Here is an 18,926-nt window from a genome sequence, read left to right on the forward strand (position 1 = left end):
CGAGCGGCGGGCACGAGGGAGACAAATCCACACCTTATATAGCACCCGGACAGACGGTTTCTGGTCGAGAGTTGTTTACAATGGAGGCGCACTTTTCCCCCCTCTTTGCGCTGAAGGAGGGGAGTCATCAATGAACGGGCGGCCGCGATACGCCGGGGGGCGGGCCTGCGCATCGAACCGCCGCCCGGCCGCCATATCATTGGTCCTGTCCGCGCACGCGCACGGCGCCGCTCGCCACCACCAGAGCCGGGTGACGGACCTTCAGTAAGCTACTGTCCTCCGTGGTGGTGCCCAGTGTCGTGACTGGCTGTCTGTGACAGTGACAGTGACAGTGACAGTGACAGGTCTGTGAGTGTGCGACAGTGACTGTGTCTGCGACTGCGACTGTGATCGTGCCATGACCGGGCAGTGACGCCGGACTCCCGGATCAGTGTGGGTGTATGTTGCAGGCCTAGTCAGATAACGCCGCCACCACGACGCCCATCAAGCAGGACTTGCACCAGGCACCGCCTCCGTATGGTAGGCGCCGCGGCGGGAAACCGTCCTCACTCGCTTCTACGTTCGGTCTCCAGTACTTCCAGGAGGACGGGGGCTCGGGCTCAGGGGCTCTACTGGGTCCTAGGGCCCACGCTCCCCTACTGGCTCCGTGCTGCGTGCCCCTGCCCGTCACCCAGAGCCACAACATAGGTAGGTACAAGTAGTCTATACCACTTGACACGTTGTCGTGCCCGTAGTATCTGACCTACCGAGAACGGGCACGATATAGACCGTGTTTGTACAATTTGTTATTGAGGGACAAACACTAATGTAAGTTACAAGCTAAGGAGTTATCAATATCCACCACCTGCAGGCTGTCGAGTTCTCTACCTCTTAATTCTTAATATAAACGTGTCGTCAGTACCATAGAATATCGGTTTCCAGACCCTCTCGTCTCAAATTACTTTAACGAAACGCCAAAGGCAATTGTGGAATTGTTAGTTTACTATTCTTCTAATCCTAACTCATTACCTTAATTTCATTTGTGTTAGTAAGGGATTAACTTATCATGATTCAAACGATCTATAAAGCAAACGCAATGATACTAACAATAATTAACCGGTAATATTGTATTGTCAATTAATCTTCTAGTTGCTAACAAAGGTATGCAATGGTTGTCACTTGAAAACTATTGTTTTTGTTATGAATTATTATTATTATCAGTCTTCTTACTAGTTTTTTAGGATTGTTTGCTTTATTGCCTAAACAATAGGATATGAAAAAGTTTACAATATATCTGGCAATACGTAATAACAACAAATCAACTAAAATCGTATAGGTATAAATGTGAGCATAGTAATTGAAATCAGTTTCACACATAGGGATCAAGCTTCTTGTCAAGCAAATACAGAAGGAAGTACCTCTTCACTCCTGTGGGAACAACTACAATTCAATCACATATATATGTTAATTAACTAGCTGATTTTAAATAATATCCAAGTAAATGTTTTCATAAGATGTTTTGTGTATGATCTATTCTACATTATTATAATCATATATAGGCCTACTGTGCAACAAACATTCTTCTTCATTCATTTATGTACATAATTTGTGGCCTACATTTTCAGTCTGTTTTAAAAAATGTAATAATTTTATCTTTTCTTTTGGTACATTATTGTGTAGGTTGCTTTTGGTCCATGATTTACCAATAATTATTTGAAAATATTGCTAAATTTAGCAGAGTGTATTATGTGATTCAATATATTTAAATAACAAAATGAAGTAGTACTTAGTGAATGCAATTTGATATATTATTGGCAATTATATATAAAAGGGTAAAATAGGAAATAAATCTAGTCTAGTTCGGTTAGTAACTATTAATAAATAAAAGTATTTAATGTTAATGTTAATATATTATTTACCATACTATTAAATAACTTTTAAAATGTATTATAATATTTTAAAATGTATTATAATAACAACTAAGACTGTTGAATACATTTTTATTTAAAATATTTAAAGTTTTTATTAATAACGTGTGTTTATTTTGTAATTACTTTAATTAATACACAAGTAGTAACTGGTTGATCATTGTTAATACAGAAACACTTGTTATCCAAATACATAAGATATTGAAATAAGTTTATAAATACTTAAATACGTATAAAAAACAAAATATAAATAAACAAAATCCTTACATTATTAAGTAAATATTATTTGGAGCATATTTAGTTGACTGCTAAATTCGCTGAGCTGTACATGTTTAGATGCTAGGATGTATTTTTGTGTTAGATCTAAATAGTTAACTTGTGTTGTTCTCGCACATATGTACAACAAAAACACTCCCACATCATTTGGTAAAAATTGCCTAATCATTTTCCTGGAATATTAGTTACACTTAATGTTTATTTATGAAATTATCAATCCAAAATAAATAAAATAATGGCTAAGGTCAACGAAGATTTTATAAGTTTAGTATTTTATTGTTGAAAATTTTTTAACATTTTCGCAATGGTAGGGTAAAAACTTTGAGGGGATATCGTTTGTATTTTTTTAAAATAAATTAGGCCTACATTCAAACTGGTAAAAACGTAGAATTTGTGGTTAAGAAACACTCAATTTTAGACTACATAAACTTCCAGTAATCTGTCAAATGAAGCACTGTTAGGCGTTAGATTTACAGCACATTGTTCGCATAAGTATCCATAACAGTGTAACAATGTTATACATTACATTGTTTTATAATCTTCACAAACTGTTCATAAAATGCTCAATTTCACGGAAACTGTGTAGGACAGTGGGAGCGGCACTTAAAGAAGTGTGTTTATGATGACATGTTCGTTCTTCTCTTATTAATGCAATAAAATTCCCATTTGTTTTGTTTATAATAAATGCAACAGAAGAGAAAGAATAAGCTAGAAGAAGAATACGGTTAAGAATTTCTCAAGCAAGGATGCAAATGCGCCTTATTTAGAGTTAAAGGCATGTAGGTATGCACGTATATATTATAATACAAGATGAAACTAAGGAGATTTAACTGTAGAAGAACTGTCCTTTGTAATCAATCATTAAATGTTAAATAATTATTTTTTATTTACTAATTCTTTTTTTAGTTGAATATTTTTAAGATACACAATTCTATAAACGCTCGCGTTATAAGGAACATTTATAAATTTTAATGGAGTTGTTGAATAGGGATTGTAGATAATTAAACGTAGCTATACGTAAATGTCAATTCATAGACTGTATTATGTAAATAAAATAAAAACAAATAACAAACAGTCAGTGCCTATTTAGTTACACATATGTGTTTTTGTGCCAATTATAAAAATGTATCGATCAATATTTAAATGGAAGTTAATTTCGTAATAGCTGTATTTCTCAAGTATTTTTCATTTTAATTTATTGGTTTAAAATGTACAAAATAATTTTGCACATTCCGAAAACTTTTGTACCGGTAACTAATCCTGATAATTTTAATTGGATAAGACCAAAGACCACTATTTGTTGTGTGTTTCATTGCAAAATTGATTATATACAGGTTGTACTTTTCTGTTAGTCTACGATATGGTTACTATTTTATTTAAAAACCTATACTAAACTACTTGTAACAAACAGCAAACAGCACACAGTTCGTGGTAGTTATGTATGTTAGTTAGGTTGTTCTGGGGCGATCGGACACACATAACGACAAAATACACAATTTTACATATATTTTCTGTCATATTAAGTGTGAATCAAACGTACTACAGTTAAAGTACATACTTTTTAGACACAGGATTTTTTATTATCGTGTATAATTTATAACAGGCTTATTTTCTGTATCATCATAAATAAAATAACAAAGAAGTAATATTTCTAATGGAATAATACATTTTTATTTATGTTTACGTCTCCGCAATTAAACTTAATGATCTCAAATACTATTTTCGTATTTATCGAATAGGTTAATTCCTTTATTGTTATATTATTCTAATTAGATTATTTTATTAGTGATAGAATATATTACAGAATTCGGTATTTTTTTAACTTTATTCTCTTAAGTGAATATTTATAGTCCGCTATGGGTAGTTGGTGACCGTGTTGGCCGAAACCAGTGCGGCCGGTAGAAGCGATGTGGCACAGACGCTGTAGCAGTCGCGGCGGGGTTCTGTAGGTAGAGCCGACCCGACCCGCCCGGCCCGGGCTATAATAATTGGGGTGGTCAATTCTGATAACAGTGTTTATGTAAAAGCAGGCAGCAATCATACCTGGTCGTCGATCCGTTAACGATGCAGTGACACCACACACTCACAAGTCACAAACCCTCTCACAGAACTCAAACTAAAATACGTTTCTTAGCCTACCGCTCTGATCCCTTTATTTTAAAAATATCCCTACACCGTTCTTCGTTTAACTGAGCATTATTTTATATTTTATTTACACAATATTTACTCACTTACCTGTAGTGAAAAAAACTAAAGAAGATTACAATTGGTTCTGGATATTTAGCAAACTAAATGCATGTTCTGGATATTTTTGTTCCTAATGAGATACATGGAATAATAACTAAACATTGTTGCCGAATTTAATGGAAGCTATAAACAATTTATTACGGCACATTGGAACTATTTAATTGCCACCGGTATTCTTCCATGGTATGGCTATAACAATAAATAATTGGCTACAAATTCCTCATTAAATTCCTGTTGTAGTACAGCACAAAATGGTTAATTCCTTTTGTCACTTATTAAAACTCTTTAAATTCGTTTTACCAATATTTTAGAATGCAAGCGTATGTAGCAACCAAGAAATATTCGTTGGACAAAAATAGTCTTATTAATCAGAACTGCCCGTTGACCCGAATTACTGATAAATAATGTATTGATAATAAATAAAAAATACTCTCTCTATATAATATGTGTCTTAATAAAAATGTTTTCACACATATACTCATTTAATAAACTTACTTCCTAGTTCCTTAGAGAACGCTTTTAATCACGCGTTTTAAAGTCAGGTTTTACTATTTTTAATTCTAATTTGAACATTATTTCTGACCGGTTACCCCAAACCTTTTTGCTAATACGAAGCTTCAACTAACCCGATAAATATGCACTGCAGACAAATACTTATTATTACTGATGACTGTATATGAGCTTATTTTTCAGTAACTACTTTTCATTTCTGAGAGTAGACTAGTCTACGTTCAAGACATGTTTGTGTGAAAACAGCCTCGGCACTAGAAGATTTTTAACTGACGTACTGAGTTCTTGTCCGTGTTAAAGGTTTATTGGCAGAGAAAATTAATGAGAAATATGAAGCCATGCATTTCATGAAGGCATAGTAGCTCCTCGATAGTGGAGAACAATTATAATTCTGTTGTTGACAATTAACTTTGTGTTAGATGTCTCATATGTATTAGAAAACATATATCTGTGGTTGTCACAATATTGATTTAAATATGTAATAGTAAACAACATATTGAACACCCACATATACATTCTTATACCTACTAAATAGCTGTATCAGTTACATTAAAATGAATTGTTACACAATGAATGAAGGATCGATTATCACGAAGTTTGGGCATATGAGTAACTGTTTTGTATTATAGTAAATTGGAGATGAAATTAAATACTTTTTCACTCCCCCTGTTTGTTGGTTTAAATAAAAATAGTGTAGTAATAGGTTGAGGTAATGTAACCTAAATTAGTTTAGAAATGTGTATTAATCACTTAGTATGAATAAGTTCAGGAACGCCGTTTCATTTCAATCGTCAAGATTGCCCCAAATAAACATTTGAATTTAAATATTTCTAAAGAAAATAGTATCCTTTCAAATAAAATAAAACATTATTATGCTATCACATGCGCTTTACATCGTTCATTGTAATGTGCAAAATGCAAACAGAATCCATTCAAAATGGCATTTGAACAAATGTTTGCAGAGAACTAAATCATTTACACCAATAGCAAAAAATAAAGAGTTGTATTTCATAAAAATAACAAACATAGAGTAATATCTGTACGATGTTGGGATTAAACTATTCATTACAAGTGATGATTTGTTTGTCAATACGTAGGTCTAATGTTAATAGAATATTACAAGCGTTAGTGTAAATAAACGTTTCGTATAAAAGATACTGCAGCAAAAAAATATTTAAAAAAAGTATTCTCTACATTAAATGACAATAAGCTTTGATCTCACTATTGGTTAAAACTTATATGGTAATCCGATATTTTGTAAACAAAGCCAATGTAATATTCTGCTTTTAATAAATGCTATAGGAGTTATAACAGAATAATTATTCATAGGACTAATTTTGGTATGAGCATGAGTTGGAATAAGTAGAACAGTGAATAAATACACAACAATAAATTAATAATTTTGTAAAAGCAACACATTGCCCAATATGTTTATTAAAATAGTACCACTTTAAATATACTATAAATTAGAATATTTTGTGCCAGTACATTGTGTTTTAAACACGAAAGGACGAATTTATTTCATTCCCATACATTATTCTTAATTATGCCTGAATTTTAATCACGTAGTGACACCAATTCCAATACAATTCTCTAAATACAAAAATAAGTCTTATTTTAATTCAAATATGTTTAATTTTACTTATATATTATTTAACAATTGTACCTATGTATTTTAACAAGTTAGAAAACACATGAGTCATGACATTTCTTTATTTGATTACAAATTTTTAATTTTTCTTACAAAATTGATCAACTATAGTTCTGCGTTTAACCATACGCCTATAATTTATTATCTACAAGGACATGTAAAAACTGAATGTTCTTTTTAAAATATGTTATAAACACATTATTATTGTGAATTTACGAATAAGACAATGTTTATTATAAAGTAAATATTGTACACAATATTTTATCGAACTTATGAGCTAGCAACACATAAATATCGTCTTTTAATTTATAGTTAATTATATAGAATAAACCGTTGACAATCTGGATATAGAATAAAAATATGTACTTTTCGATTTGATGTGCATAAAAATCATTGGAATTATAATTAAAAACAAAATCCCCTTTTACCTTAAACACTTTTTATAAATATATATGTTTTTTATATATATATATATATATATATATATATATATATATAAACTATATTGTTTACTTAACATTCGGAGGAATGTACTGGCATTTTTGCATTAACAAGTCTAACATGTCTACCAGTTTTGCAAAGCGAATGGCTTCTATTTTGTTGTACAAATTTGAATATTTATTCGTTCGGTTATAACAATTACAATATTACTGTATGGGATTGTACGTGTACGAATATAAGGTGAAAGATGATCGGTATCGGTACGAGGGGCGGGAGTTGTCGGCCATTTTCTACGCGGTGCGGGCCTGTGTGGCGCGGTGCGACCCTTCCCTTCCCTATACGTTTGCATGTCAGGCAAGTTGTTGCTGCACGCCGCACCACATTTGTCAAAATTGTCATCTTCGTGTCATTTCACTGACCCAAAACTTACCTAATGTCCAGAATGCCAACGTGACTTGCCAATATAAATGCCAAAATGGCATTACTATTGCGGTTTAGTGTTTGGAGCTTGTGCTTATCCAACAGTGGTATATTTGCTAAAATATTGTAACTAATGATATATTTAAGATTGAAAATTATAGATTTAATACAAAACAATTTAAACTTTATGTGGTGATCAGTTAAAAAATGTACAATTATTCTAGTCTACTAGATCTAAATTCTGAATATAGAAACCTGATCACGTTGCGTATACATGGTAAATTACTATTGTGGTAATTTTGATGAAATAGGAAAATATAATTAATGCAAATATTGACAATTAAAGACTTATAATACATTACATAAAAGTACATACGTATACGAGTTTTACTAGGCCTACAGTATGTACTGTAAACCCCCTAAATATTAGTGTCGGAGAATGGATTATAGTGCAAATATTTAAAACGGTTAATGCACAGTGTGTAATATTAGTAATGTTATAAATACTGTACATAGCTTCCCATTCTCTCGTTCCAAAATTAATAGTCTACTATTCCAACTTTGCCTTAATCTTCAAAATCTTGTCTGATTAGACCACACTCTATTGTAATCTTGTCTTTATATTATATTTAAGATTTGTTATACATGCCTAATATTGTTATTACTACCACAAAAATACCGTACATTTTCTTACTCTACAACAAGATATTTTACGGAAAGATAGAAAATTTAAGTGTTAAGGTTAAGTGTTAGAGAGGGCTTCTTAGCCCTAACTTCGCCTGGTAAAATAAGACATTATTTACTTTTACTTTTACTTTAAAATTTTATCCCAAAGTTTTCCAGGATTCTAAACAAAACATGATCATTATATTCAAAACACACTGAAATTCCTTTCAGAACCATTAACAAAATACGGTTATCTGTATTTAGAACTGAACAACTGTATCGTTTCTGGAACTATTAGGTCTGATCCGGTAGCTTAATTTGATTGTGTCTTATTGTAATTGGTGGTTTCAATATTAATCTATTAGAAATCTAAAGGATTAATGGAATTATTAGAGCCTTCTATGTCATAATTTACTAACTCAAAACCAACTATCAAGTCTCCGGAATTTTCTACTACGGATTTACAAGAAAAAGCGATTCGTACGCTTTGGCCTGACTTCAAAACCCGCTGAAGTCATTAACACAAGACAACAAGAGGCTTCAAACCCAAAAACAAAACTATGTTCTATGGACATGGACAAAAGAACTATGTTATTGGATGTTATATAGATACATATGGTGATCTGGCGCTTTAGGGAAAAACAGCAACCGTACAGTTTCTATTACCTCAACATTTCATTACAGTCAGTAATTTTACTAAATACAACATTTTTTATATCCAACAAACCTAAATAGATTTGTCTTCATATACCGGAAAAGTTCCTCCACGCGATAGTCCGTTTACTGACGTGTAATTATTTACAACGATGTTCGATTAGAATTTTGATTAGCGTTTGGGACTTTCTTGTCACATACTACAAGCTTTTTATATTACAGTCAAGGGTTCAAGTTTAAAAAAAGTTGGACCTGTCATGTTACCTCTATAGATTCTGTCAGGTTAACTTTGATATGAATGAAAACAGTTCTCAAGTAGAATAGAGCTGAGGAAATGTGCATATGCATCTTCCAGATAAATCTCTTTGTTCAACAATATAAAAAACCAACTTAGAGAAATAGCTGAGTACCTTTAAATTTTGTTTATGTAGTTGTGTAATAGTAGCAACATATGGAATTGTAGTTAATAGATGTTTGAACATTTGTGTTTGGCTAATATGCATGGCTTATTGTTTGTTCGTTACTAATAATCATACAATGCTGTGCCTTACATTTCTGCAAATATCACAATTTGTAAACAATGACGAAATGGCTAGAAACTAAACTCATAATGAAATTAGAGTTTGGTATACTTAAACCGATACTGAATGTATAATACAATTGTATAATTAGTTCTAAACAAATGCAACGAATGCAAAATGATATCCTCTAATGTAAGTACAAACTTATAATGCCTGCTTGTTACTATTTATAATAAAATAACATAAACACAGTTTAGTAAAGTATCATTTATCTGTTTGATTGTAGTTGCATCTTATTGCGTTTAAATATAAACCATTTACAAGAACACTTTCTTACCAGTTACAAAAAAAAAACAATTTTCAGTCAACTAAACTAATATTATAAATAGTTTGCAATTTATGAAAAAGTAAATGCTTCAATGGTAAATAGAAATATTATTATGTGTTTATGAGTATAACTACAGTAAGTATTTCAAAACTTTTAGGACACACACACACACACACACACACACACACACACACACACACACACACACACACACACACACACACACACACACACACAACTGATTGTTTCTTAAGTATGTTTTAGTATAAAAATTATTCCGCGCGAGTTCAACAGAACTCATGGAATATGTATGTCTTTCTATATTACAAGAAAATAAACGTTTTTGAACTTGAACTTGAACTTGAACACATACACACACACACACACACACACACACACACACACATTTCAAACAGTTTCTTTGGATCAATTTCAAAATCTTTTTATCCGAATTGAACATTTATAAGCGCATAGTAAGAACAGTATACCTTACTTCATAACCTAGGTTTTGTTAAGAACTCATTTAATTACGACTACGACTATAGCCTATCGAACTTTTAGTCTGGTCGTATGTAGGCTAGTCATTTAATTTTCAAACAAACTAAAGAAGGGTCTAAAAATTGAAGTTCAACAATAACGTGTTTCTAGTCATTACTGGTCGAGACAAAATCGTCAGATAGAAAGTAATTTAAAATGGATTTAAACTGAACATTTGTAAATTCACATCACTTATGTAGATTCAGTCACTATTACTGCTAAAACACTTTATATATTAGTGTTCGTATCATATACACTTTTTAATATCCCAGTGCATAAATTAAATTTCAAATTTATTACAGAGTAGAGTGATTCGATAGGTAGTATTGGCAAATAAGAAAAAAAATCGTGTAGTTTGTTATTTTAGGAAACATTCTTTCATATTTTTTGTTGGTTCGATATTCAAATGTACGCTAAAAATAACTGTTCATGTATAAAACATGATTACAACGGGCATTAATTCTGTGTTGTAAGTATTTTATACTCATAAATAGATAAATATTATCACGAGGGCAAAGAATTATATCAAGCAATTTACTTTATTATTAGTACCGTCAAGAGAATACTGTTGGGTTTTAGTATCATTTCTTCTGGCATTAAGAATTATTTTACACGTTAATTTCATATAAGGTTGAATAAGGATGAGAAATGTTAAAAGCACATGCTACACAACTGTTAATAAAATTAGTGTTGAAAAATTATCTAGAAATTAGCTCAGTGGGGATATCTCGGTTTTTACTTGAAAATCAAAAGTTCTTTGGTAGACTGAAGAGAGATTGTTATTTTTTAATCCATCTTTTCTCGCTGTGATTTAAAGTTTCTACAACAGAGCGAGACACGCATATGCATATTTTGAGGAGAGGGAAAAGGAACAGCTCATCAACCACGTTTGGTTATTTTTGCCGCCCAAGGTTCTCCTGTGGTATCTATGATTGAAGTAAATAAACTGGTGTTTCTCTGCATAGCACGTAGTTACAAAACAATTTCCATTAACAATCTTATGTTCATGGTTTATAACGATGATTATTATAGCAAACAATTTTGTGATAAGGTCGAATCATAGGAGAGGTGTTATAAAGGAAAGAATCAGATAAACCACCTTCCATCTACCTTCCACTGATCACAAAAACTAGACACAACTGTTTGCTTTTTGTTGCTTTCGTTCGATTGGTATAGCATACAATTTTATTGATTCTTAAAATGACATAAGTACTAAAACGGCTAGGAAAATTGGTCATTATTGGAATACGTTTTCCCACTGTTATAAAGTAGTTCCTTATTTAATTATTGAAGTAGTTCTTTCTCTTGAAGAGGCCCCCTTTTAGAAGTTAACGTACAAAATGGCCACAGCTAGGGGTCTGGTGTGTCCGGATTCGGAGGGTGACATTAGTGGGGCCTCAGGGGACGTGATAATTGAAAATAGGCGGTATCAGTTTCAAAACCAAATGGTTTGGAATCCTCCTTAAAATGTACGTAAATATTAGGTCGTTCTTTATATAAATTTGTTGATCTCTATAAGGATCTCTCTCCAAGTCTACATATTACATATTAAAAGTCTACATATGAAATTCATGCCAAAAGCGAGAACAAAACGTGTCACATACGAGAACTTCATACGGGCTTGGACTTTACCATGCAAAATATATCATATAAATATTACTGGTGCTTGAGAGTTTAAAAGGAAAACAAAACATAACTCTACAATTCAAGATTATAATATTAAAGTATAAAAGAAGCGGTTAATGTTTGCGGTTGTTTTATATAGACTGGTTTAAATAAATTGTTTGCCGAAACGCATGAATGGAGCTGTCCCCAAAATCAAACAGATTCTTACAAATCAAACATGTCGAGAGAGATAAAATATTTATAAGTGTAATACAATAGTCATGGTTTTATAAAAGTTATCGTATACAAGATTATTGGAACTGAAAAAGGCATCTTAAATCTACTATTCCAAAAAAAGTTCTATAACGAATGTACTACTTTAAAGGTTTCCAAAAAGCCGTTGCTGCTAAAATTTAACCTCCTCCAGGTAGGCCAGAGAACCCTCCTTCACACTTAGTTATAAACATGTTTGTAAGGACCTACCGCATGAGGTTCAATTTTAGCATTGAAGCGATCGGAGTAAGTACATAAAAAAGAAATCAACCCTTGATGCAACACATAACGCAGCTATGGTGGGAAGGGTTGATTCAATGCGAATGTTGAGTTTAGCTCCAGTTCACCTTCGTTTTACGTGCAGGGTTTGAAATCTGATGCTGTTGCAGGTTTGACTCTTGAAATTTGAACTGTTCAAGTTATATTCGTTTAAAGGGATCCAAAAACAGTCGCGACGAAGAACGAGGAAGCTGAAAGCGATACCCCCCGCATCGTTTCGTCATTAAAGACACCCAGACTACAAAAAATAGTGCAATCCAAGTGCAATCTGGATATAAGTTGAATTTTGCCGCAACTTATTATTCAATCTAATCATGTCTTTTCAAAGCCAAAATTTACATTTAGAAAGTTTCAATGTGTTTCTTAACAAAGAATAAAATATAGAGAAATTTTATGTACCATGTACTAAATTATAATGTATTAACACAGTGAAAAATTTTCTTATAATATACAATACATCATTCAAACTGTAACTAATTGTAAACCGACATTAAAAAACACAACATTAGCACTGGGTTAAGAGAACTCCTCTCCCCCCTGCGTGAGAGATTTCGTGAGATCTCCCACCCATCCCCCAAAAAGGGCTCACATAATTTATGGATGGTCTGAAGATGCAGTCACAGAGGTAGTACGCGATCTATGAGCCGCTAGCCCGGCCGGTGGCGGTGGGTCACGAAGTCGTGGGGAGCGAACACTGAGAGCGAGCAGTGGCGATGGCCGACCGCGGCTCCGGCCAGATAGAGAACATCGACTAACGCCTCTAGCCCCTCAAATGTGCGATACCTGAAGATCTATCGGAGTGCTGAATTTAAAATATTCACACAGACAATAAACTCGTTCTAGTTTTAATCGTTTACGTCTTAACTCCAAATTGTTTGCTCAAGGCAAAGCGCGAACACGTTTTACTATGTTAGGTTCTACAACCATGCAATATTCTATTCCCGTGACTGGTCGAACAGATGCGGATAAAAATAGAACTGTCCAAGCAACCAGAAACTAGAGTACTTGGCCTGCAGTACCCATGCCACAAAACCGCGCCATAAATTCCCTGTTGCCGTAAATTTGCAGCAAATCTCAAGTGTCGAAAAGATATTTCGAATCGAATACTTCAGTATATTACTGAAGGATTATACGAAATATTCCATCCTTTTTTCGAAATATAATTGTTTCTGATAGGAGACAGAAGGGTTTTATACTGCGCTCGATTTTGTCATTATTAAGAAACGAAACTTGTTACACTAATAACAGATTGATTGACAAACAAAACGAAAAAAGAATACTTCAAGAATTTATTGGAACTTCATGGAAGAAGACGTGTATTTCGCACTTATATAAGAGAATATGTCTATTCGGTTAACAGAAAGTGATGGTGATAAAATGCCCAATTATACCTGTGTAACTAGGTCTCGCCTTGGTGTCCATGGTGCACACGAACTAGAATATCTTCATTCAGCTGTTCCGAGTATTTGAGGAGGGATTTAGTTGCATTCGCTAAAATGATTTTTCCTGAAAATATAGGAATAAAAGCTGTGAAAGTTCAAACAGATGTGAATACAAATTGCTAATGCCATAGATTTCGCATAGGCCGTGTACATTAGATCAATACAATTGTAGAAATACCTATCTGAAATAGAAAAATATAATCCACGGAACTCACAATCACCATCGTTGTTAGATTAAAAACCCTAAATCGTTACCTTAAGGTAGAGTATTACTAGTTCCTTTATACTTTGCTCATCTTCTTCATAATACAAAATCGTCCTCTTGTATCACACAAGAATAAAATACACAAGTATAAAGTAACATTCTAGTTCACAATTTTATGTCATTATTACAAATATTTTGATATAGTAAAACTTTGCTTAAACACGTACTTAAAACTGTAAGTGGGTTTAACTTAAGATGTAATGATGGACGAGGTTGTGGCATCCGAGACATTGAAATTCCTGTTCGAATTTTGCGATAACAAGACGAGGGGCCAGAACTTTACTGCACTAAGAATCGATAACAAAATTGGCTGGATTGTTATCGATTTGAGTTCATTTTTAAAAGATAATGCTACTTTTCAGTATGAGTTATCTTTATTTTATTTTGGACATGTGGCGGTTTTGGGACCAGGGGACAACTATCAAGGGAACTGTTTCAAAAGGAAAATAGTTTAGACGTGCTGTCATGAGTGTGATTGGTGTAGGCAGACGCTTTATACTGACCGTACATCAGTTAAAGGAGGAGGAGCTACTGATCAAGTTAGCCTAATTGAGTGAAGGGTCTCTTATCGTTGCAGGGGTCGGTCCATAGGCGAAGGGTTTTAGGGCTAGCTAACTCGTACGCTCAGCAAGCTAAACGCAGTCGATTTTCTAATGAACCTGAATCAAACGAAACAACGTTTTAGTCAGTTGTAATAGCAGTCAAAGAAATTAGTTATTAATCATGTACATATTTATATTCTTTAAATAAATTCACATGCACAGTTAAGTTTTAATTTTGGAGCAATTCTCCTTAAAAACCCCACAATATACCCTTTTGAAAAATGCCTACCGGTTAAATTGTATGAAATTTTGGGTAAAAAAGACCATGAAAGAATGGAAAATAAGTGTTTTGATATGCTACTTTTTAAATGTTATCGGAATTTTGTGCTTTTATGGAGAGCACAGTGTCTCCGTATTCATTTTTTGTAAATTTTAGGTGTTAATCGTTATTAACAATAGAACATTAGATATTGTTGAACTTTGTTCGATGTTCATACACATATAAAACTTTATGGGCTATACATGTACCTGTATACGTATGAGTTCAAAAACCACTATCTAGCTCGATGTTTTGATACAGTTATTAGATCTCTAATTTTTAAAGAGGTATGTGCGTTAACTAATGTCGTACATCATCATCCCTAAGAAAGGCTTTGAATAAGTATCACGTACGACAATGGAGTAACCATTTGAAAAACTTATGCCGATGTTAACACTTTGAAATACCAAATTATATAAATAGCATATTGCTCAAACAATGTCAATATTATTATAGTATAACTATATTTTATCTATAACTATATTATATCTTAATATTATAACTAGCCAACCAGGAAGCAGCTACACCGTTTAGCGCGGTATTATACTTACCCGTGCTGTTGTTGTTATCATCTATTTACGTTATCACATATGCGCCGCCGTAACACCTCCAGACTCATCTTGTTATCACTCAGGTCCAGTGATATCATCAGTTTATTGTGTTATCATGTCTGTCTTGCGCCGTAACAACTCTAGGCACCTCGCATAGGTACCTATGTCTGAGGGCCCGTATTATCATTAGTCTATCGCGTTATCATGAATGTGTTTACGCCGTAACAGCTCCAGACATTTCGCGTTATCACCTATGTCTCAGGGCCCGTGTTATCGTCGGTTTATCACGTTATCATGTATGCCCAGGCTCATCGTATTACATACGTGTCCCCACGCACTTGTCAGCGGTTTATTGCTTTAACACCTGTCTCTGCGCCCCCAATTCTACCGGCTCATTGCATTATAGCTTCTGTGTCTGCACACTATTTGTCACTGGCTTATCACGTAACCACTTCGTACGTCTCATTTCTATATTTTCCCTAGCTCATCGTGTTACTATGTTGTCTCTACGTTATAACTGGATCTGGCTAGTCCCTTATCTCATTCTGTCCGCTTTTCATTCACCAAGTTATCCGTTCTTCACTTCTTGATTACAATATTAAGTAATCAGACTGTATAAAATAACTTTGAGTCTCATGACTTATCCCCGACTGTTTAAAATGTAATAAACATGTAGGTTGTCAGCCAATATGTCCACAAAACATAATTAATTTTTAATCTTTAAAATACATATCTCCCTTATCACAAGTAACATATTGCGTGAATTACATTATTGTCCATGAGGATGATTGGAAGCACAAATCGTTTTAATTTACTTTACATCTGAAATACTATTATTTTTAAATGTTTTCCATAACGTCTTAGTTACAATGTAAAACAAAAACTGACACAAATAAACTGTTTGTTGGTTGTCAAACACTGCTGTCGGTCTGATCTATAAAGCACTGGCGTTAGAAAAAATCCTCACTGTATAATTATGTTATGGCCAATGTTTGTATCTTTTCCTGTGTTTAGTAGTACACACGGTTCTGCATGCTGGTATAGATTTCTACGTTTGTAGTGATAAGATTGGGCAAAAAGGCGGGCAAATAACGTCGGTATCCTTTTTAAATTTATCTATTGTACGTAGTCTCACCGTGATCTCATAGGTCATGAGTAAAATGCTAATTTGAAACGTTTAGACACGGGCACAGGTCCAAACACAGTTGCACGTTTTCTGTTTCACGCAACATAGTAATTAATTTCATGTAATTTTACATGGTGGATATAAGGAAAGCTCTATTTCAACCGAGCCATCATTTTTATAAAATCACCAAAAACACTTCAAGATGATTATCTGAAACATCCATGAATAAATTATCATATTTAAGTTTACCCAATGTTTTCCAGGAATGGTATTTCTTATAAGATGTGACCGTAAACCGTCAATCTGCATCGCCGACTGTTCATTAATGTAATTGCTTCAAGATCCATTTCCATATTTTTGCGTGCCGGAATGTTATGAAACGAAGAGGTAGTATTGTTCTGCCGGCACAAACTGCGGTGGCTGCGGCCGGACAAGAAATCAATAGCTGCGAGTAAACGCTACCGCCGCCGCACCGCTGGCAAAACAAAGCCGCGCGATTGCACAAATCGCCACCGGGCAGTCGCAGGCCGCGCTGTCGCCACGGCCCGTCTCGCCTCGCGCGTGCTCCTTTCGACACGGACTAAATGAATTTATGATGATTTTGCTGAAATTTAAAACACAAGTCTCTTTTTCTGATTTGACAACGGTCGTAAAAAGAGAGTCCAGCGAGTTTGTTCATCGGAGCGAAGAACCAGAGATTGGTTACGCGTGGCACCCGCACCGGCAAAAAGCCGGGCCGCTTCCCTACACAAAACCTGGATCCGTTCGTGCATCAAGGGTGTGCCTCATGCCTGATTATGTACGCTGCAGCCCGCTCTATTCCGACCACACTTCTGACCAGGGGCGGATAGAGATAGGCCCGTTACGATGTGTAAATGTATGCATATACGCGGGTTCAATGATGATAGGTCGGAGAAGAGAGTGGTTCTCACGGAAGCTGTTTTTGAAGTACATATACAGAATGATCAGTTTTTAGGTCTTATGGAACTGACCTTGCGTCTTCTCTTTTTAACAGTTAACTACTTACAGTATATCGTTTAAGTTTCTTCATCCATCCTTTTTAGGTTCAAGATATACTGAATGTGAAATGTAATTGACTGCATATCCCGTTATAATATAGATTGTTACGGCTTCATCAAAATAGTACACATAACTTTATTATTTTCTTACAAAATTTGTAAGGATGCTAACAGTTGAACCAATTGCTCAAAAGCGAACGGGTTGAGGTAGTTAAATGAGAGAATTTTATAATAAATTTAAATATTGAAATTAAATTATATTTTCATTTAGAAAATGTTAAGCCTTAGACATCTAATACATTAGAAATCTCCATTAAATGTAATGAGAAACCAAGTCAATTATAAGGAGATCTTCTTGTAAAAAAAATAGGTATTTTCGTTGCACTACACCATTGAAACTCTGTGTTCAGTCTTAATATTGAGGTAGCTGCTATAAGTCCAGACTGGCGTTAGTTTTGATTGAAAAGTAGATTCACAATATTAACGTTATATATTACGAGAAACTGTATTCAAGAACTGCTGTGTCAGATCAAAGATATAATCTTTAGTTAGGACCTCGCCCCAAGATTTACTAAGGGAACCACGCTACGGTTCTGTGAACAGCATATGCACTTTAGAGGTTTGAACTAGAACTTTGGATTCGTTATTACGTCTTAATATCCAATCATGTAGGTTACTGACTCAGTAAAAATAATGTATGTACAGTAAGTAAAAGTACACATTATGTATTTAATGAATATAATTTCCAACGAGTAAAGTAAGAATATGAAGCATTAAAGATTGTACAGCATACTGAGGAAGTCGACCTCGTAAAAATTGCAGAAAGTTTATTTTATTTCCGAATGTGGTTTAAATTCGTGCATACGTAATTACATTGTAACATTATATAGTAAAATTATTAATTAAAAATGTGAACAGCACAGTCTGAACTTGTATACGCCTACTACTCGCACAGAAATATTTAGATGTAACTATAAATGAAGAGGATGGATCTTAGTTGAATAATACTATGTGGTAAATTGTAGTGAGTCAACGTAAACATTCCAGTTAACAAGAAACCCACTCTACACCTGTCCTTCTGTTATGGACTCCAAACGATCCTCTTTGCGGAATATCCAATAACCAATGTGGCATTGATTCAAATGAGATTATGTAACGCAATCTTCTTTAGAGCAAAATGAGAAGATGCAAATAAATATAGGAAAAAAGGATATTACAATCCCTACTTTAACAAGTGCGTTTGCATGATCACACTTTAAGATTTAAATTAATATGGACAGTGGCATAGGCGGGAATTTTAATAAGGTGGGGGAGGGGAAGTACAACCGGGTGTTAATAGAATAAATA

At 33.9% G+C, this 18,926-nt stretch overlaps 1 protein-coding gene across 2 annotated transcripts in view; it reads left to right on the forward strand.

Moving 5' to 3' along the window:
* Positions 1-257: 257 nt before the first annotated feature.
* The window catches only part of LOC124369220 (LIM/homeobox protein Lhx5), a 79,956-nt gene continuing 61,287 nt past the window's right edge, over positions 258-18,926 (forward strand). For both annotated transcript variants that reach the window (XM_046827068.1, XM_046827069.1), the window contains exon 1: positions 258-687. The gene's annotated coding sequence lies outside the window, so the exon portion shown is untranslated. The remainder of the gene's footprint in view (positions 688-18,926) is intronic.

Source organism: Homalodisca vitripennis, chromosome X (genome assembly GCF_021130785.1).
Source record: "Homalodisca vitripennis isolate AUS2020 chromosome X, UT_GWSS_2.1, whole genome shotgun sequence".
NCBI classification, from domain to species: Eukaryota; Metazoa; Arthropoda; class Insecta; order Hemiptera; family Cicadellidae; genus Homalodisca; species Homalodisca vitripennis.